Raw genomic sequence first — 13,801 nt, forward strand, 5'->3', positions numbered from 1 at the left:
GGCGTTTAGCCTCAGCGGTGTAAAGGTCGTTGCGACAAACTACTTCCGCGCCTCCCTTGTCTGCTGGTTTGATAGTGAGGTTGGGGTTGGAACAGAGGGAGTGGAGGTGAGAGTTTGATGTGGGTGAGACGGGTGGAGAAGTTGAGGCGGTTAATGTCGTGGCGGCAGTTGGCTATGAAGAGATCGAAGGCCGGTACGAGGCGGCTATCGGGAAGAACACTCTCTCTGTTGTCGCCACAGCCACTTCCGCCCCCAGTGACATCACTAATCTGCACCACCACAGCACCGCATGTGTCTCCGCCCCCACGCCGACATCCGTCACCACGATTAACTCCACCCCCACGCCGATATCTCTCACCATGCCTAACCCCGCCCCCACGCCCGAATCTCGTCACCACGTCTAACCACGCCCCCACGTCGATCTCCGTCACGTCTAACCCCGCCCACACGCCGATCTCCGTCACCACGCCCAACCCCGGCCCCACGCCGATCACCGTCCCCGCCCCCACGCCCAACCACGCCCCCACTCCCAGGCCCGAGCTCCCAGCCCTGCCGTGTTTCCACCATCCATCTAGATCGACACTTCTCTGAGGATGAAAGTTCAGTCCTCAGCGGAGGCCTCACCTTCATTCCACTACGCTCCTGGATTCACGAGTTCAACACCCGGCGTGACATCGAACATTTTTTCCGCAGCCTTCGCCTCCGCGCCTACTTCTTCAAACAAGATTATCGCCCACCCTCTGACTACCCCTTCTCCCGCCTCCAACACACCCCTTCCACTTGGACACCCCATGCTGGTCTCTGACCCGCCCGCGTACTCTTCATAGGTAAAAACAATGACTGCAGATGCTGGAAACCAGATTCTGGATCAATAGTGCTGGAAGAGCACAGCAATTCAGGCAGCATCGAGGAGCTTCAGCAAAATCGACGTTTCGGGCAAAAGCCGTTCATCAGGAATAATGGCAGAGAGCCTGAAGCGTGGAGAGATAAGCTGGGGGAGTGTGGGGGTGGGGAGAGAGTAGCGGAGAGTACAATGGGTGAGTGGGGGAGGAGATGAATGTGATAGGTCAGGGAGGAGAGGGTGGAGTGGATAGGTAGAAAAGGAGCTCGGCAGGTCGGACAAGTCCGGACAAGTCAAGGGGACTGGAAGTTTGAAACTAGGATGAGGTGGGGGAAGGGGAAATGAGGAAGCTGTTGAAGTCCACATTGATGCCCTGGGGTTGAAGTGTTCTGAGGCGGAAGATGAGGCGTTCTTCCTCCAGGCGTCTGGCGGTGAGGGAGCGGCAGTGAAGGAGGCCCAGGACCTCCATGTCCTCGGCAGAGTGGGAGGGGGAGTTGAAATGTTGGGCCACGAAGCGGTTAGGTTGATTAGTGCGGGTGTCTCAGAGATGTTCCCTAAAGCGCTCTGCTAGGAGGCGCCCAGTCTCCCCAATGTAGAGGACACCGCATCGGGAGCAACGGATACAATAAATGATATTAGTGGATGTGCAGGTAAAATTTTGATGGATATGGAGGGCTCCTTTAGGGCCTTGGATAGAGGTGAGGGAGGAGGTGTGGGCACACGTTTTACAGTGGCAGGGGAAAGTGCCAGGATGGGAGGATGGGTCGTAGGTGGGCGTGGACCTGACCAGGTAGTGACGGAGGGAACGGTCTTTGCGGAAGGCGGAAAGGGGTGGGGAGGGAAATATAACACTGGTGGTGGGGTCTTTTTGGAGGTGGCGGAAATGTCGGCAGATGATTTGGTATATGCGGAGGTTTGTAAAGTGGGAGGTGAGCACCAGCGGCGTTCTGTCTGTGTTACGGTTGGAGGGGTGGGGTCTGAGGGCGGAGGTGCGGGATGTGGACGAGATGCATTGGAGGGCATCTTTAACCAGGTGGGAACGGAAATTGCGGTCTCTAAAGAAGGAGGCCATCTGCTGTGTTCTGTGGTGAAGTGGTCTTCCTGGGAGCAGATACGGCAGAGGCGGAGGAATTGGGAATACGGGATGGCATTTTTGCAAGAGATAGGGTGGAAGAGGTGTAATCCAGGTAGCTGTAGCAGTCGGTGGGTTTGTAAAAATTGTCAGTGTCAAGTCGGTCGTCACAAATGGAGATGGAGGTGTCCAGGAAGGGGAGGGAGGTGTCAGAGATTGTCCAGGTAAATTTATGGTCAGGGTGGAATGTGTTGGTGAAGTTGATGAATTGCTCAACCTCCTCGCGGGAGCACGAGGTGGCGCCAATGCAGTCATCAATATAGCGGAGAAGAGGTGGGGAGTGGTGCCGGTGTAATTACGGAAGATCAACTGTTCTACGTAGCCAACAAAGAGACAGGCATAGCTGGGGCCCATACGTGTGCCCATGGCTACCCCTTTGGTCTGGAGAAAGTGGGAGGATTCAAAGGAGAAATTGTTAAGGGTGAGGATCAGTTCTGCCAAACGAATGAAAGTGTCGGTGGAAGGGTACTGTTGGGGACGTCTGGAGAGGAAAAAACGGAGGGCTTGGAGGCACTGGTCATGGCGGATGGAGGTGTAGAGGGATTGGATATCCATGGTGAAGATGAGGCGTTGGGGGCCGGGGAAACGAAAGTCTTGGAGGAGGTGCCAAACGAATGAGAGTGTCGTTGGAAGGGTACTGTTGGGGGCGTCAAGAGAGGAAAAAACGGAGGGCGATCTCTTCATAGCCAACTGCCGCCGCGACATTAACCTCCTCAACTTCTCCACCCCTCTCACCCACTCCAACCTCTCACCCTCGGAACGTGCAGCCCTCCACTCCCTCCGTTCCAACCCCAACCTCACTATCAAACCAGCAGACACGGGAGGCGCGAAAGTAGTTTGGTGCACCAACCTTTACACCATTGAGGCTAAACGCCAGCTCGTGGACAGCTTCTCCTACTGCCCCGTTTACCATGACCCCACCTCCCACCACCAAACCATCATCTCCCAGGCCATCCTGAACCTCATCACCTCAGGGGATCGCCCATCCATCGCCTCCAACCTCATAGTCCCACAACCCGCACCGCCTGTTTCTACCTCCTGCCCAAAATCCACAAACCTAACTGCCTTGGCCGACCCATTGTCTTAGCCCGCTCCTGCCCCACCGAACTCATCTCTGCATACCTCGACACGGTCCTGTCCCCCTTAGTCCAAGAACTCCCCACCAATGTTCGGGTCACCACCCACGCCCTCCACCTCCTCCATGATTTTCGCTTCTCCGGTCCCCAATGCCTTTTTTTCACCATGGACATCCAGTCCCTGTATACCTCCATCCCCCATCACGAAGGACTTAAAGCCCTCCGCTTCTTCCTTTCCCGCCGTACCAACCAGTACCCTCCTTCGACTGACTGAACTGGTCCTCACCCTGAACAACTTCACTTTCCAATCCTCCCACTTCCTCCAAACCAAAGGAGTAGCCATGGGCACCCGCATGGGCCCCAGCCATGCCTGCCTCTTCGTAGGATATGTGGAACAGTCCATCTTGCGAAGCTACACTGGCACCACGCCCCACCTTTTCCTCCGCTACATCGATGACTGTATCAGCGCTGCCTCGTGCTCCCAGGAGGAGGTTGAACATTTCATCCACTTTACCAACACTTTCCACCCCACCCTCAAATTCACCTGGACCGTCTCAGACTCCTCCCTCCCCTTCCTAGACCTGTCCATTTCTATCTCGGGTGACCAAATTGACACGGACATTTACTATAAACCGACCGACTCCCACAGCTGCCTAGACTACACCTCCTCCCACCCTGCCCCCTGTAAAAACGCCATCCCATATTCCCAATTCCTTCGTCTCACCGCATCTGCTCCCAGGAGGACCAGTTCCAAAACCGTACAAACCAGATTGCCTCCTTCTTCAAGGACCGCAATTTCCCCCAGACGTAGTCGACGATGCCCTCCACCGCATCTCTTCCATTTTCCGCTCCTCCACCCTTGAGCCCCGTTCCTCCAACCGCCACCAGGACAGAACCCCACTGGTCCTCACCTACCACCCCACCAACCTCCATGTCCAGCGTATCATCCGCCGTCATTTCCGCCACCTCCAAACGGACCCCACCACCAGGCATATATTTCCCTCCCCTCCCCTATCAGCGTTCCGAAAAGACCACTCCCCCCGTGACTTCCTCGTCAGGGCCACACCCCCCACCAACCCAAACTCCATTCCCGGCACCTTCCCCTGCAAAAGCAAGAAATGCAAAGCTTGTGCACACACCTCCCCCCTTACTTCCCTCCAAGGCCCCAAGGGACACTTCCATATCCGCCACAAATTCACCTGCACCTCCACACACATCATCTATTGCATCCGCTGCACCCAATGTGGCCTCCTCTATATTGGGGAGACAGGTCGCCTATTTGCGGAACGTTTCAGAGAACACCTCTGTGACACCCGGACCAACCAACCCAACACCCCGTAGCCCAACACTTCAACTCCCCATCCCACTCCACCAAGGACATGCAGGTCCTTGGACTCCTCCATCGCCAGACCATGGCAACAAGACGGTTGGAGGAAGAGCGCCTCATCTTCCGCCTGGGAATCCTCCAACCACAAGGGGGATTTCTCCAGTTTCCTCATTTCCCCTCCCCCCACCTCGTCTCAGTCAAATCCCTCCAAATCAGCACTGCCTTCCTAACCTACAATCTTCTTCCTGACCTCTCCGCCCCCACCCCACTCCTGCCTATCACCCTCACCTTGACCTCCCTCCACCTATCACATTCCCAACGCCCCTCCCCCAAGTCCCTCCGCCCTACCTTTTATCTTAGCCTGCTGGACACACTTTCCTCATTCCTGAAGAAGGACGTATGCCAGAAACGTCGATTCTCCTGTTCGTGGTGGGGTCCGTTTGGATGCTGCCTGACCTGCTGCGCTTTTCCAGCAACACATTTTTGACTCTATAAGAGGGATGAGCAGAAATTCTAAACAGGCATTTCAAGTGGGAATTCTCTTCCCCACAAGTTTGATATATCTCTTTGTTTATATTTATTCAACGTTGAGTTAGTTAAATATTGGACAGAGAAGTGATTCTTGGATAAAGGCACACAGATAGGAAAGTGGACCTGAGGCCACAACCTGATCAACGACAATCTTAGTCCCTGGTAGAGAAGGCTCAAAGTGACTAATGACCCACTCCTGCTCCTCAGTCACATGCTTCTGTGTTCCTTTCAGCCCATCAAACCTGCTAGACAGGAGCAATTACTTACTCCTATCACCGAAACAGAGGAGATCATTCTGCCCCTCAAAACTGTCAAACCCAGTTTGGGCTGGTTTTGGTAAGTGTAAATGGAAAACCCAGGCTGGGGAGTGAAAGAGGCTCCTCAGCTTCCCCTTTCTGCAACCTGTGCTTCGTTTATTGGTCAAGTAGGAGACCCAGTTTCACTGTGAATACAGCCACCATTGCTCTCCCAGAGATGGTCAAGACAATCTGGTAATATTCAATAACAGAGCTTCCAGGAAAATAACAGCCTCTAGTTTCCAATAATAGAATGTGAGAAGGCCACAAACAGGGATATGTCATTCATCCACATGCCACCCACCCCACTCTCCACCGCAAGCAGGTCTTCACCCACAATAAGATCATAAGATCTAATATCCTCTTTCATGTCCAATTCTTAACATCCCTCAACTCTGACTGGTCAAAAAGCACTCCCTGCCCCCACACTGTGACTTATTGATATGAGCAAAAGACGTGAACTCAAGGGCTTAGGGAAGAGTGACCGGCCCTGACATCAAGGCATCATTTAACTAAGGACGGTCTCAAGGAGCCTGAACAGGAGTGCGCATAATGGGAATGAGTTGCAAACTTCCCTGGTTCGAGTGATTTAAAGCATAAAGCACAATGATTGTGGTTTGTGTACAAAATTCCATGCAGTCTTGGACATGTCAGCAAAAGATCCTCAAGGTAGCTTCCTCAGTGCAAACATCTCCCGCTGCTTCATAAATGTCTTGCCCCCACCATAAGATTAGAAGTGGGGGTGTTCACTGAAGATCACACAATATTCAGGAAAAATGTCCCCCTTCAGCTCCTGAACGAGCCTGTGTCCATATGCAGCAAGACCGGGACAACATGCCGGTGTGTGATGTTGGAATTATCAGTAACATTCATGTAACAGTGCTGCTGGACACTGCACATTTCCACATTTAAAAGTAGGAGATTATTCAGCGCCTCACGCCAGCTTCACAGGAATATGAGGAAGTCACTCAGCTCAATGAAATTATTGGAGAAGTGTAGATACAGCCCATTTAGTGCTTCCAACCAATTACACGGGAAGGGAAGGAGTCACGTGTTATGGACTACAGCACAGCTCCTCAAAAATATTTGAAGGCGTTGGCCTAGACTCTATTAATAATTAAGTGTTCTGATGCAGTAATATCCCATAAACATGTACTTGGCTAAAAGGAAAGATCAGACACAGATTCTTAGATGCAGTTCTCCAATCGAGGAGGGAAAACAAATTAAGTGAAAATTTAGACAGAGTTACAGCCAGGAGACTTCCTCTGAAGCTTTCAATTCTGTGGAGACCCCAATAGCTTCTGATGTTCCTGAGAAACCAAAACACTTCCTGTAATATGGCTGCCAGAACTGCACACAGTATTCTATCCTTGGCCCAACTAATGGCATGTTTAACTCATATTATGTCGCCTCGATGAATGAACACTATTACTACAGTCCCTTGTGATTTCTTAACTGGCTATTACACTGTCCAGTCACATTCAGGGATATGTGGAGAAACACCCTCTGACTTCCCTAGTGTTCTGCTATTCATTGAATTCTCCCCTGTCTGGTTCCTTCTTCCAAAGTGCATCACCTCATATTTATCAGTGTTCCATTCCATCTGCCATTGATCTGACCATCTGACCATTCCACCTGTATCTTCCTGTAACATGAGGCCTTCCTCCTCACTGCCAACCACCTGGCCAATCTTTTCATCAAACAAAAAATTACTTATTGCGCTCAGCCCCCACCCCCAACACCCTCTCCACATTCACATTTACATCATTTATATATACCACAAAAAATTAGATACACTGCACTGCTCGCTCTGGTACACCACCAGACACTGGTCTATTTCTACCATCTTTCCAGTAACTTGGGACCACATAGCTGTTCTCCAGTCCTCTAGCACCTCCCTTGTGTGGTCAGATTCGACTTAAGCATTTAGGTCAGGACATTTCCTCTCTTGTCTCCAACAGCATCCTGCGATACAACACTTTTGGACTTTACATCATCCAAAATCATCAATCCCAACTTGCATCTTATATCAAACTGTTCGCGAGCTTCCCAGTCCATCTTCTTGAATTCTGTACCCGCATCTTCCTTCTCCCAAATAAAACAGATGTGAAGCTCTCATGTCACAGTCTATGAATGTTCCCAAGTTTCACATATTGATTACCCTCTTGGTTTAGAAATGGGTCCTAATTTTTTCTTGGTTATTCTGTTCAGCTTAATGTTTTTGTAGAACATCTTGGGTTTCTCCTAACTTTGCCTGCTGCACTTCTCTATGCCCTTGTATGAGTCAGTCTGCTGTGGTTGAGCTTTCTCAGTTTCCCTGAGATCAGCTCTCATTCTTTGAAACAGTACAGAACAAAGGTATAATCTCATCCACACTGCATGCCATCTGTGCAACGCCTTTACTTCGACATTACAATTTCTGTTAAATGAAGGCCAACTTCACTTTTACCTTTCCATTTCCAAAAGTCACCCCTGAACCATGTTGGTTCAGTTTTATTTTCTATTCACTTTCTGAACTCTTAAACATCCACTTGAATATCAAATTATATCACATGCAAAAGTTCTCCACTGTCTCCCCCTACAAAAAACAGATTCAAACCATTTCAAAAGAAGTTTGTCAACAGTGATTATTCGGGTGAGATCCAAGATGGCGGCGATCCAGTAGGTCTACCGTGCTGGGCTCTGCACCAGAACCCAGTCAAAGTGATGCATTCACCCTCTCTTTCTTCCCTATTGTGGTAAAATCGGTCCTTTTTGATCCCCAGTATTGCTCTAAGGAAAATGACTAAGGGAAAAGGACCACGAGGATCACAACCAGCAGGGCACAGCAGCAATGGATACGCCCGCGGCTGTGACGTCGGCCTCTGCGAACGCCCCAGGGGACTTCTTTGTGGAGTAGAGCCTGGTCTCGGAGTTCAGAGCCTCGAGAGAAGATTGATTCAGCGATGGAGCAGACCCGAACCAGGCTGAAACTGATCCCAGCCAAGCTGCAGAAGCAGGACCAGGAGACGAGGCGTCTCGGGCCGCGCATCATCGAGATGTAACAGCGGACCCCTGCTTCGGAAACCATGGCCGATTCCTCGGTGGGTCGGTTCTAAGCCCTGGACTGGTAGGTTACGGCCTTAATAGAGTAGGTCGAGGACCACGAAAATCGGGGCCGTCAGAAGAACAGGAGCCTGGTCGGACTGCCGGAACGAGAAGCAGAAGGCGAGCTCGTCAGCTTCTTGGAGCAATGGCTCACACAATTTTTGAAGCTGGAAGTCAGGGGCAGACTGGGTGCGGGTCGAGTGGGCCCACCGGGTCGCTGTATGCAGGCCCGAATCAGACCAGCACCTCCACCCAGTTCAAGTGCAAGTCCAGCACGATAAACAAAAAAAAGTGCCGTAAGCTTCTCGAGCTCTGGGGAAGGATCCATAGGCTCTGATCTACTAAGGATCTCGAATTATGTTTTTCGAAGACCTTTCTATGGCTGTGATCCGCAAGAGGCAGGTCTTTGATAAGATAAAAAGGAGGCTGAGGGATGTGAATATTCTGGTAGGATATCCGGCAATATTATGTTTTCGCCATGGAGGGTCTGTATTTAATTTTGACTCACCGGAAAACGCAAAGGACTTCCTGTACACCTTAAAATAGTCTGTCTGGTTCAAATAATATGGACAATGAGGTTCTCTTTGATTTCTCTGGGGTTTGCCTGGTTTACCTCGCTTTCTTTTTTAGTATGTGGATGTTCCATTTTTTCCCTTTTCTCTCTTCTCCTTTCTTCCTCCATTCCCATTATCCTTGATTTTTCTATCATTTGCTTTTCGTTTCTCTCACTGAGCTCTGAATGGGAAAGGGTTTGGGGGATGGTGGGGGTGGTTACATTTTGTTTCTCCAGGTCAGCCTCGGGTCAAAGTATTGATGGGACGGATTGAACACCCACTTTTAATTTTCTTGTTGTAAGACGCGTGCAACTTTTTTAAACTTTGTTTTGCCTGGGTTTGGGGAGCAGCTTCAGCTAGGAGGAGCCATGGGAGATTAGTGGGTAATATTAACACTGTCTGCAGGAAGGGGAAAGTCTCCACTTATTTGTGTTATATGTTGGTTCATTGTAGAAATAGTTGTTAGAAGTTTTGATTTGGATGTTATTGTAGTTATATTTTCAAGTTTGTATGAACTGTTTACTGCTTTCACTTGATGCGCTATAAATGGGGTTCTTCTCCCAGTGGGTCATGGGCTGCTTCGGATGGCTATGGCTAACCGCTCGTTTAAATGGTGCACTTGGAACATTAAGGAGAGTCGCTCACCGATTAAGAGAAAAGGATACTTTCAAGCCTCAGAAAGGAAGGGGTCGATGTCGCCTTTCTATAAGAAACACATCTAACCGATAAGGAGCACTTAAAGTTAAAGCAGGGAAGGTTCGGCCCGGTGTTTATTTCATTCTTTAATTTGAAAAGTAGAGGAGAAGCTTCACTCATTAATACAAACCTTCCACTTCAGTTGTTTGACCAAATTAAGGACGAACGTGAGTGGTTTCTGATCCTTAAAGCTTTAAAACATGGAGAGGAAAATGGGACCTTGTATAATATTGCCCCAACACCCGCTCAAATTTCTAATGGATGCGCTCTCCAGGTTGATGACCCTTGGGGAACATCGTACAATTAAAGTGGAGACTTTAACCGACTTATTAACGCTGAAGTGGATAGGATGTCAAGGCGTCTCACGGGTATTACCCGCCATCAAGGCAGCTGGTGGACCTGAACAGGGAGCTACGTTGGTGGACGTTTGAGATGTCTTTACCATGAGGGTCGGGACTTCACCTTTTTTCTAACCCACGTAAGTGCTATACCAGTATTGACATATGTTTTTGCCCCATTGGGCCTTTTAAATTCGATGCTGCCCTGCAAAAGTCTGATCATGCAGCAGTGTACGTGGATGTTAAGGCCGATGGCGATGGGACAGGCTCGCAGCACTGGCGCATGGATCCTTGCCTCCTGATAGATAGCAAATTCATTGAGTACTTTTCGCGGGAATTTAAGTCTTTATTGGGACATTAACTTGGGTACGGCCAGTAATCCATCTGTGTTCTGGAAGACTGCCAAGGCCTATGCCAGGGGTTTGATTATTTCTTAGTCGGTGACTCAGAAGCGGCAGAAAGCAAAGCAGTAGCGTATGCTCAAGGCTTGGCTGAAGGCAGCTGAGACAGCATACTTTGACAGGCTGTTTGTTACTAGGTTGCAGCAGATTACAGCCTTCTGGGCTGCTCTGAACACTGCGCTTATCCAGACAGCAAAGAGGGAAATTTCTTTTGCGAAACAGAGGTTATTCGAATATGGTGCTAAACTGAGAAGGTATTTGGCGCACTTGGCGAGAAGGAATAGCGCCCCCAATCTATTACATCCATTAGAGAGGATGCTGGTACTATCACCTGCGCTTCCAAAAGGGTTAATGCAGCATTCAGAAATTTCTACTCTGGTTGCTCCAATCAGAGGATTGTGCGGACAGATTGGTGAAAACGGAGTCCTTTTTAAGACCCTGGACCTCCTAGGAATAACCTCCGAGCAGGAGTCTCTTTTGAATGCCCCTCTGTCATGCAAGAAATACAGCATGCGGTACGGCAGCTCCAGAGTGGCAACCCGACCGGCTTAGATGGCTTGTGGAGTGAGATTTATAAGGTATTCATAGATATGATGGTTAGGCCAATGTTGTGTGTATTCAATTATTCTTGTAGACAGGACAGCCTCACATCCTCTCAGAGAGAAGCAAACATTTATCTTATTCTTAAGAGAGGGAAACCCAAGAGGATTGCCTATTTGTATCGGCCTATACTGTTATTAAACGTGGAATTTAAAATTTTGTCGAAAATACTCGCGTTGAGGCTGGAGAAGATCTTGTCCTTCATTGTGAAAGAGGACCAGACACGTTTTATTAGGAGTTGCAGGTCCTCTATTAGTATTAGGAGAGTGCTAACTATGGGTCAGTTGTGCCAGCAAGGTCGATTCCAGGCTTGGCAGTCTCCCTGGATGCAGAAAAAGCATGTTATTGGGTGTAATGGCCATACCTTTTTTTATGTGTTGGAACCGTTTGGCCTTGGAGGTGTCTTTGCCTGGTGGATGACTGAATTATATAGTGACGCAAAAACAGCAGCAGTTCTCACTAATAGTATAAGGTCTAATGGTATAATTTTAGCATCGGCAGAGGCAGCCGGCAAGGGTGCCCCTCTCACCATTATTATTTGCATTTGTGATAGAGCTGATGGCGGAGGCCGTCCAGAGGGACCCCAATATAACTGTCCTGGAGGTAGGGTCAGGAAGGCATAACATCATCCTTTACACAGATGACGTTTTTCTCTTTCAAACTAACCCGATGACATCTGTGCCCCGTTTAATAGAAGGGACTGATTTATTTCGCTCTTTCACGGGGTATTACATCAATAATATGAAATTGAAAGCCATGCATGTTGGGGGTGTTATTCGAGTACCTGATCATGGGGGTGCAATCCTATTCCCTTTCAGATGGTCACAAGGGGGCTTCCTCTATTTAGGCATTTATATTGCACCGGCCTTCGGTCGATTATATAAAGCAAACTTTTTGCAGGTGCTCGAGAAGTTAAGACAGGACCTTCAGCTCTGGGAAGATATTCCAATATCCTGGTTGGTTAGAATACCTCCGGTTAATAGGAATGCACTTCTTCGTTTCTTCTGTCCCATGCGAATGGTCCTTTTGATGCTCTCCAGGCCGGTGCTATGGAGGCGTTACAGTTGGTTAAGCTCGTTTATCTGGCACCACATATGTCCTCTTATGAAGCTCGCCAAATTGCAGCTTCTGCAGGAGATGAGGGGTGTTAATTTTCTGGGCTTTAAGAAATACCAACTAATTTCCCTGCAATCGTATGTGGCTGATTGGGCTTGCAAAGACCCGCGGTCAGTTTGGCTGGACATTGAGACATCCTAGGCAAAATGCCCCCTCATTAATTTATTGTTCATGGACAAGATGAGGACTGTTATGGACCATTGCAGAAATCCAATTGTCCTTAACATAGTTAAAGCATGGAAAGTAATGCGACAAAGTGAGAGCAATGTACAAGAAAACCTCCCCTTTTACTCCCATTGTAGGATTGGTAGGTTTTCAGCTGGGATTGATGGATTCTGGCTTTTGGATCTGGGAGTCCAGAGGAGATTCCTGTTTGGGAGAATTATTTGACGTGGTGGTCATGATGGCTTTCGAGCAGCTGAGCCAGAAATATGAGTTATCTTGAAGGGGTCTCTTTCGTTAATCACAGATGAGGAATTTTATACAGAAAAAAGGACTTCATTAATGGTCAGTCCCTAAAAGTCGGACATGGAGAGAAGCATGCTTCGGTTCATAGGTGCTCTCTCGGTCAGTGCCCTTTATCATTTATTAAGAGGTAGTGTCTCAGAGGACATAGAGCGGTTGTATTGAATCTGGGCTCAGGATTTATGGGTGGAGATCTCACCAGAGGAGTAGGAAGATATTTGGGAGAACGTAAGGAAGATTTCAATTTGCAATAGGACGTAGGCTATGTAGTTGAAGGTACTCCATTAGGTTCAATTGACGCCGGAGCAGCATTTCAAATTTAAGACAGGAGCGTCCCCAGTGTGCCCCAGATGTACAATAGATGTTGGTACTCTTACTTATTGCTTGTGATCATGCCACAATCTTCGTAGGTATTGGTGCACTATAGCAAGTGTTTTGGAAGGGGTCTTGGGAACCGAGGTCAAGTTGATCTGGTGTCCCTCCTCTTGGGTTCGCTGAACCTCCCCTCTTTGGACTTGCATGGGAAGAAATTATTTAGCATTCTTTCATTTTGTGCGAGGAAAAACATTCTGATGAACTGGCTTCCAGGAAACTTCCCAGGACTCTCATCGTGGTGTAGGTTAGTTATAGAGCCCATCCCCTGGACTTCCTTACGAGCATGGGCATCAGAAATTGGAACATTTTTATAGGACGTGGCAGCCCTATTTCAACCTAATAGACATGGTTTTATTGGCTATATTGGTCAGGGCATTTGTGTAACAGTGACGGCTGTATCTGGTGGCCCAGGGACCTCTGAGAAGAAGAATTCTGAACAAATACGGGTGTGGCAACTCATGCTACTCGTGATGGGGAGCTTTGGTATGATTGTGCTGGGTGTTATAACTTCATGTAATTTAATTTAATTTGCCTTGGTTCAGCCCGGTTTAATCTATGTTTTGTTTTGATTTTGTTTTGACATCAGCCCATTGATTTTGTGCACAAGGAAGAGAATGAGCCCAATCAGCCACTCATGGCTCTTACACAGCAACCAGAGTAGGTCATTTCTCGCCATGTGTCAATTATACAGGATTGGAGGGAACGAAGAGAATATAGAGAAGTGAGAATTCAAGCTTATCACCTTCACGATGGAATATAAAGTAGTGAGAAAACTGCTGGAATTTGAGAAAATTGTTAAAATCAATTATCCAGGAATTAATGAAAGGACATTTGCAGAGTCAAGCCACAATCCATCAGAACTATCATAATGTTACAAAGGATGAATCGTATTTTCATTATTTGATTGCATCTTTAAGAATGTGACAAGCAATAATGGGGATCCTGGAGATGTAAAATCTGGACGTG

The sequence above is a fragment of the Chiloscyllium plagiosum genome, unplaced genomic scaffold (assembly GCF_037043375.1).
Source record: "Chiloscyllium plagiosum isolate Xiang-an unplaced genomic scaffold, Cpla_swu_hap1 HiC_scaffold_8, whole genome shotgun sequence".
In the NCBI taxonomy this organism is placed as follows: domain Eukaryota; kingdom Metazoa; phylum Chordata; class Chondrichthyes; order Orectolobiformes; family Hemiscylliidae; genus Chiloscyllium; species Chiloscyllium plagiosum.